We start from the raw sequence: 9,445 nt of genomic DNA, 5'->3' as shown, positions 1-9,445 counted from the left end.
AAGCATCAGCCTTGTAATGCAGAGAAGCGATGAATACCCTGTTGAGAAGGCTAAGCGCGGATTATAAGCCTCATGAACCTTTTTGGGGAATTTTGACAACCTTTGGCTAGATGGGTTTAGTGGTTCATGATTTTTGGGAAAGAAATAAATATAATAAAAATGGGATTTTTATTGAAGAAAATATGGAGAGAACAAAAAGACAGAGTTTTTTTGGAGAGGGAGTGTTTACAGGAAAAAGAGATGTCAAATATGTGCCACTACATCCCCTATTTATAGTACTAGAAAACTTAGTCTATTCCTAATGAAATTCTAAAAGATAAATAATAAATAATTAAAGATAAATGAAAATAAATCCTAAAGTTAAATCTAAATAAAAATCCTTAATAATTATCCTAATATAATTGAAATTAAAATAGAGTCTTGTGCTATAAAATCTCTTCTTTTGCATTTCAGTCCTTTGGTCTTCCATGTTTGCATTTTTGGCACCACTTCTCTCCTTCTTTACATATTGGCCCATTATATCTTCAAATTGGCACTTTTTACCTTTAAATTTCCTCTTGCCTCCAATTTAGTCCCTAAAAGATAAAAGACCATAAATAGCCCAAATTAGTAGCATCATACTCAAAATAAATATATAATTAGTGCATAAAAATATGACGTTCTAGAGTATTACCAACGAGCATAGTTGGGTGGCCATTTGTATAGTTTACCCAAATTCTAACATCTTGTGATATCCTTAACTTACTACTGAGTTAGGAACAATACCAAGTTCGGTTAGGCATACTTGAGAATTTTAGAACTAGATAAAATAGGAATTAAAGTATAGGGGCAAAAGTAAGAAAATTAAAAATTTGAAATGATTGCATTGAATTGAAGGAAAAATGAGGAAGGACTAGAATTGAATACTTACCAAAATAAAGTAAATGATTCATAGATGGTATTATAGAAAGTTGGAGTATTAAATGGTAATTACTCAAATATGATAATTATGGAAAATGTAATGATTAAGGACTAAAATGTGTAAAAATATGATTGGTGGGTCATTTTGATAATTATCATTTTTAATTATTAAATTAATTAAATATTTTTATTAGAAAAGTTGAAAAAGATGAAGAAATCATTAGTCTTTCTCCTACATCTCACGCCAATTCCATTTCTCCTTCCTTTCAACTTTTATTTTTGTTACAAATAGGTCATTTCCACAATTTTTAAGTCTTTTAAGCTTAATTTCTCCAGTTTCTTTCATGAACACTTAGCGAAATCAATAGAGAAGCCTAATATTTACCTTAATTTCATGAAAATAGTAGTAATAGTTGTCTTGGAGGAGAGAGAAAAATAAGAACTAGGGTTTGATTACAAGTGATCAAGGTAAGTATGATAAGTTTCTTCATGAAAATCATGTTAGTTTCATTTGAATAGCATAGATATGTTATTTGATTATAATTTTAATAAGTAACTATTATATGTTTTGATATGGAAATGAAAAAAAAAGAAAGAGAAGAAAAGTGAAGGATTAGTTGGTGATAAAGGCAAGGAAGTAGCCAAGGAGTGAAGAAAGAAGAAAATGTTTCATCCAAGCATTGGTTGTAAGTATTTCATGTAGCACCCCAAACCCGGCCCAAAAGTTATGATCGGATCCGACATGCCACATCGAAGCGTTCAAAACATTTTATATTGTTGATCCAGAAAAAAACTTACTTAGTGTTTTAAAAGATAATTTCATTATAGGTTAAAGTGAGTGGAAGCTGTGCACCAGGTAGGAAACCGGAAAAGAGGTGGTGAGTCCATCGGACTGCTTAAGTACCAAGCTCCCTTCGGATCCAATCCTAGACATGCATACCGCCATTGCCACACCTTAACGTCATGGATATTTCTAGGAAATCGATTTGATTAAGTCATTTTTAGGAAAAGTGATTAATTTTGGAAAATACTTTCATTGCGGAAGCTTTGCTTGTTGTCGTGTTATTTTGAAATCAATTGTTGTTTTTGAAAACGCGCCCTAAAGCTATCCAATTTCAACAGTTAAATATAAATATTACCTATCTTAATAAAACATATAAAAAAACCATCAAAAATAAATAAGCGGCCTTATTACATTTAAAAGCCCAAAACCTCAAACGTAATTAAAAGGATGTCCAGTTCACCAGAAGAAAATCAAACTTTCAGAACGGGTGGCCACTCCGAATTCCCTCACAGCTCCAAGCCCACTATGGTTGGGGATTTCCTGCGTGGATGAAAATAAAAGGGGTGAGTTTGGGGAAACTCAGTGTGTAAATTAACCCAACCATAGCCTATATCAGCTTAAACCACAGAAATAGAATAAGTTGGCCTTAGCCCAGAACAGAATTCAAAATAAAGCCCATAGGCCCATAACAGAACAGAACAGATATTACATGTTTATGCAGAAACCCAACCATATCCAACCGTATACACCCCCGTACCAACCTTACACCGTGTGGGGAGACAACTCGACCCACCCAACCGCTACACACCACAGAATTTGCAGCATGGCTGCCAGAACAGATAATGTGACAGAGTCACCAGATACAGATAATCGTGGCAGAGCCACCAGAACAGATATATGTGGCAGAGCCACCAGATCAGATATTTGTGGCATAGCCACCAGAACGCTTCCTCCATAATATAACCCATGTCCTCATGCAACAGATATATAATCATGGCATACATCATACAGAATGAAATCGTCATGCTTTTCAGTCAAAATTAACTCTAGGGGTATAACGGTAATTTTGCACCTAGGGGTATAACAGTAATTTTCCATACACAGGGGTATTATAGTAATTTAGCTACTTTTAGGGTTTTCATGCATATCCTAACTATTTACGTACTATCAGAACACTTACCGCAAATACTTACTGAATTGGGCCTGTTGGCCCATGAACCCGATCTTTGACCCATTAAGCCCAAATTATCAAAATGTACGAAATCGCGCGTACTGCAGTTTATTACTTTAGATTACCAAATATACAAACCCAACTATCTTACGAGCATTCGCACACTCGCAAATTCCCAAAATACTGACTTTTCGGCATTTCGGCTTTTCGGCTTTTGCCAATCTAGTCTATGAGAGGGTGTCAGTTACACACCTGTTTGCGACGATATGCTGACGAGATCCACACGAACCGCCTACAATTGGATTACTAATACGTTAATCTAACTATTCAAATACAAACTACGTATTAACCCCTTACAATATTCGGCCAACCACACCTACAAATCATAGTAAGCTTATAAGAAATCAATAAGTAACTCATTAACAAATTTTTGTCAATGTTTACCACATAATCATAATTTCACTGCAAGCTGTCTTCCTGAGCAACAGTCACTAAATTATTTATAACTGGAGCTACGAAACTCCAAATCAAGTACCGTTAGTTTTCCCTGAAAATAGACTCATATATCTTCTATCTATAAAATTTTCAGAATTTTTGGTATGGCCAATCAATACCAGATTTTTCTTAAAGTTTCCCATGTTTCACTGTTTGACTAATCTGACCACTCTTCATTACAAATCAAATTTCTCATTGTACAGAATTCAAAATATGTTCTCGTTTATTTCATTTGAAACTAGACTCAACAAGCTTTAATTACATAATTTATTTAGCTTCTAATTCATCTCCCACAATTTATGGTGATTTTCCAAAGTCACATTACTGCTGCTGTCCCAAGCAGATTTATTACCAAATTCACTCTTTCACACATAACTTGCATACATGTTATTTAAACATGTATATCACCAATCAATCATCACATATCTATGATTTTACTTAAGTATAATCTCCATTTCATCATTTTAAAGCACAACATGTTAGCCAATTTTTCCCTTTAGCATCTAAGGCACATGCATGTTCATTTGTTTGGCTCAACTTCACCTATCTTCCATTTTTCATCAAAAGAACATGAAACAACAACCATTTCCTTCATTTTAATTCATGACCAAATGCTCACAATACAACCAAAAATCAAAACATGCTTCAAGAGTTAAGGTAGAATCAAGAAGAACTCATGAACCTCAAAATAGAAGCAAGTTACCAAGAACTTACCTTCAATTTTCCTCCTCCTAATGACCAAATACTCAAGAGCTTTCTCCTCTCCTTTCTCTTCTCTAACTTTCAGCTATGATGAACAAAGATGGACAAAACTTTGTTCTTTTCACCCCTTTTTCTTTTAATAAAACTTCATATTCCATCCATTTAATTCTTTAATACAAAAGACATGAAATTCTTATCATGAAACATTTACCTAACCCATTATCATGAAACATTTACCTAACCCATTATCATGGAACATTTACCTAACCTATTATCATGGAACATTTACCTAACCTATTATCAATTTGTATCAATTGGTACCTTAAATTATGGATATCAAGTGTACATTTTGTCTACAACAACATGATGGCTGGCCACTTCATGTAAAATGGGAGGTTTGTCATGCAAATCCTCCTATTTTGCACTCCTATTTATTTGGCCACTTCAATTTAGCCTATAGCATTTTCAAACATTTTCACATAGGTCCTATTTCATAATTTCACCCCATTTTTCTTATGGAACAAAAATTAACTAAAATTGCCGGGTTCTATCTTAAGCTTGGGCTTTCTAGAGGCCCACTAACATAATTAAACCTATGCCAACATTCACAGAATTCCCGAAAATTGGGGCGTTACATTTCAAGAATTTTATTTATTTAATTTTAATCTAAATATCTAAATTAATTAAAATATGTTAGTATTATGTGCAAAAAAAAGTAGTGATAAATATAGTTTGAATTCTAATTATGTGATGAATTGATTTAATATACTGAAATAATAAAAATGATTAAAATGTGTAAGTTTGCAAAATGGTTATGAAAACTGAATTTTTGATAAATTGGAATGTGAATGAAGTATAAATAACTAATGAATGTATGAGTAGTAAAGTGGGGTTGAATTACAAAGTATAATGAAAATTATGATAATAATGACTAAATTGTAAAAAGTGAAAATTTAAAATTGTTTTCATTTGAATGAGTAGATGAGATGGAGTAAATGTATTAAAATTCCATATAGACGATATGAGAACTAGTAGGATATGAATGGCATGCCATTAGGAAATCTTATGCATGCAAATGAAAGTGGCACTTCAGTGCAATACTACGACTATTTCATATATCTTATACGTTCTATTTAGTTTACAATGGGCTATACCAATGAAACATGGCAAGAGAAAATTTTCAATGGATCCGGTAAATGATTTAAGCCTTGTGAATTAATTCTTATTTATTAGTATTGGCTTTATGAAATTATACTTATTCTAACATTAATTATATTTTAAATAGAAAGTTTAATCCTTGTAGTACTTACTAAGTTGTCACAAGCTTAACACATTAATTTCTAATGCGTAGGTAAAGGTTAGACTTGAAGTGCTAGAGTGGAGAATCGACGCCAACTCATCTCATCACATCCCAAGCTTGGAAGAAAGTATGGTTTGAATATTTTGGTACTAGCTATGACATGTACGTAGGAAAAGTCTAGTTGTGAATATAAGTCTTTTGGTGAACCTATTAGTAGAACTTGAAACTCTTTGCTTATTTTATAAACTTAGCCTTAATTGAATGAGTTTATGATGAATTATGTGAATATTGAGTTTGGAATTGAACCAATATGAATGATATGTTAATTGAATTGGCCATAATATGATGTTTGAATAGGGTTTTAGGTGATGAAAATTGAAATAATGAAAAATTCATGAAAACAAAGTGCATGTCGCGACGACATAAGATAGTAAGTGACGTCGCAACGTGGAACCCCAATATTGTGACGTTAGCCTGAAACTTTAGAAATTTTATAATTTAGTCCTTAATTGATCTTTAACTATTATAAGAGATGTCTAAAGCTCGTACAAAATTTAGACATTAGTTTGAATTGTGTTAGAGATGTATAGTGATCCTAATAACTCGAATGGAATGATAAAATGAATTGAAATTATACTATCCTCGCTTTAGCAACAAATGTAACATTCTGATATTTTGACCGACGATCTGGTCGGGTATGAAGGTGTTACATATTTATACTTATTATTTAAGCTCTTGATTAAGTTGGTGTCACTCTCAACCGGGTCACCAACTTAATTAGGAAAATTATGAACACACATTTCTATAATAAAACTAAGTTATATTATTTGAAAGTATTTTAATTTTTTAATTTTAAAAAACCAATAAAAATATATAGATGGTGGAGTTTGAATCCCAAATTAATTACATTAGTAAAATATTAATTTATCACTTAACTAAAATATTATGTTATTATTTTTGTACATTCTGATTTTATTATTCACATTTTATTGCTTCCCATCATTTATTTATAGTAATAATATATTTAATTAAGCTAGTTTCACAAGTTAACTCAACACCAACTACTTATTTTTTTATAATTTTAATATTATAAATATTTAATGTATTAATTTCGAAGTAATATATTAGTTCAAATTTCATACACGCATGCGTAATAACAGTATTTGTAGAAATTCTATTATATTCATCATATCACCATACGTCTTCGAAAGCTATGGAATCGAATCGAAATGCATTGAAAATCAGAGCATGGGACGTGGGTGTGGGTCCACTCCATGCAGAGAAGTCCCCTCTCGACGCTCCAAGTCTCCAATAAAATGTTTAAAACGAAACACCACAGTGCCACATGGTTGCTTACGCTTCCCAACCTCTCTACTTTCTTCTCACCTTCACACTTCAACTGTTTCTTAAATATTCGCTGACGCCATCCAAATGAACAAATTTGGTTTAAATCCAGAGTATTCGCATACTTTGTAGAAGTAACAATTTTTTTAATTTTCTGTTGTCGGGTTATAAAGTAAAAATGCCGGGTTCTCACACCAGAAAAAATGCAAAAAAGAAAGAAAGACTTGGGCAGCAAGCAAAGCCAAATTCAACCCATATTTTGCATGGACCACTACACAGCAGCCTATAAATTTCCAAGCAATTAGCTCCTCGGATCCTAATCGTAACAAGTCTTGCTTCTCCTCTACTCAACCCTTAACTACTTCCATAAACAACAAGTATTAATCCTTTTTTTTTGGCGATGGCAACGTATGGAGTTGGTTTAGCAGAAGCTTACGTTATGCGATCTTTACATAAGGAGAAAATGAAGAAGAAGGACAAGCAACAGGCGTCAAAGAGTGAGGAGGAGGAGGATAATAACAAAATGGTTTTTGATGATGAAATGAAAATGCCTGCTTCTTGTTTCTCCTGGGTTTCTAAGAAAACCCATTTTGCTAGGGTTTCTGATGCTCCCGGAAAACCAAAAGTAGGATGACAAACAGTGTCTTGAGGGCCTTGTTTGTATTTTATTATGTAAGCTTTGGCCAAAGAAAATGCCTTTTAGCTTGTTAAACTAAGGAATTTTAGGCAAAGCTTGGGATTGCTTTGGTGGGATTCTTGTTCGTATCAATAAAAGAAAGAAAGGTAGATACTTGCAAATTTCTTATTTATTCTTTTGTACCAAAGATTTAGCACATATTAATTCATTTTTAAACTACTAATTTTATAGATTAGTGAAAGGCAGTTACCTTTTAATTTTTAATGACTTAAAAAGAGGATGAAAACCTCATGTCAAAGTAATTAAGGTGAAAGAAAATTATAAATATGATTGTGAAGATGAGATCATGAAAAGCATAGCATATGTTGGTAATCAAAGATGTCTGTTCATGTGATGTGGGCAACCCCACAAGGTTAAAAAGTAATACATACTATCATATCACAAGCTAATCCAACTTTTTTCCTTGTGGGGAAGATTTTAACTTTGGGGTGCACGTGCTTCTTGGGGCCTATCACGTGCTTGTAAGGGTCTATCACGTGTGGGCCACATAATGTCATGAAAACTCTAATTGACATTTTATATTGGAATATTTATCTTGAGGACCTTAAAGGAGAACAAAGTCATGTGCATAAGGCCACTGAATATGACCCCACAATGACAAATTTCCATGCCACAATTCATGCAATATTGCTTGCTCCATGAACCAACTTAATCATGCACTCAATAGTCTTTGGCTGCGACTTGTATGCAATTGCAAACATTGAATCGGTTTTTTCGTTCAAAGTATTATTTAACTGTTAGAATAAAAAATTTAAAATGACATAAGTGACTTTATTGAAATCCCAATCCACTCTTCAGTTTACTTCTAAATAGTAGACCCGTTTTGTAGATAAATTCATGCTCTTAGGCCTTAGCTTTGAGATATAAGACATTATAGTCTATCTCCAAATTCTCCTCTAGACTACCTTAAATCTAGGCTTTCCTTATAGCACTAAAGGGAGCTAGCATCCATTTTCATAAATGAAGCAACTTTTAGTAGAAATAGTGTTGAGAATTGGATTAGTGATCGAATTGATCAAATTATCGATTTGTTTATTAGATAAATTTTAATTAAAAATATTAAAGTATTATAAAAGTAAAATAAAAAATTTTTGATTCAATTGATTCAATCGATTTCTATTTCAACTGGTTTAGCCAGTCGATTTAGTTTGACTCAAACATCAGTGAAGTTTTGAGTAAAAAATAGAACTTGAAAATTTAATTATTGTCGATTAAATCATAATTAAAAAGTGATAAAATTATTGTATTAAAGTCATCCATACATGATTCTATCCTTAATGATTTCTACCTTTTTAACTTTGTTTTATAAAATAAAGGGATAATTAAATGCTAAAATTATTGATAGATTTTAATTTAATGTGTAATGTTATATATGAACTTCAATTTTGTGCGATTTTAAACATGTAATTTTAATTAGATTTATTTTTTCACAAATCACTAATAACATTATTAAATTATTACCACTTTAAAATAATATATTACATACATAAACAATTATATTCATCCAGTATGAAAATGAGTGTATGTATTCATTTTTTTAAATGTGTACAATTGAATAAAAATCAAAGTTTCATATATACACATGTACCACAATTTAAATTTCATGTGTATAATTACACTAAATCAAACTTTATGTATCAAATTGTATATTAAATCAAAATTTATATATAAAATTAATATTTATAGAAAAAAAGGGGAAAACTAAATTAGTGTTGAGCTACAAGGCAAAACGTGTGAAGCTACATATGTAAAATTAAAAGATTAAGATGGCTATAAGATGCATTTTTATCTCATTTTTGGCTTAATTGTAGCTATATTTGAATCCAAATATATATTTTATCGTTGTTTTTAATCTCATCACTACAATATTCAATTTTATTGTCATTGTTGTTTTTAATATCACTGAAGCTAAACGCACCACCTATTCAAATTAAGCTTAAATATTTTTTTATTATTCTTAAATGCAAAATTTAATATAAAGTCAAGTTATAATTTGGGAAAGTTTCAAAATACTTATAAGAAGGAAATAAAAAAAAACAAATATTTAAAAAG

The sequence above is a fragment of the Gossypium hirsutum genome, chromosome A06, assembly GCF_007990345.1.
Source record: "Gossypium hirsutum isolate 1008001.06 chromosome A06, Gossypium_hirsutum_v2.1, whole genome shotgun sequence".
In the NCBI taxonomy this organism is placed as follows: Eukaryota; Viridiplantae; Streptophyta; class Magnoliopsida; order Malvales; family Malvaceae; genus Gossypium; species Gossypium hirsutum.
Note: the sequence above shows the minus strand (reverse complement) of the source record.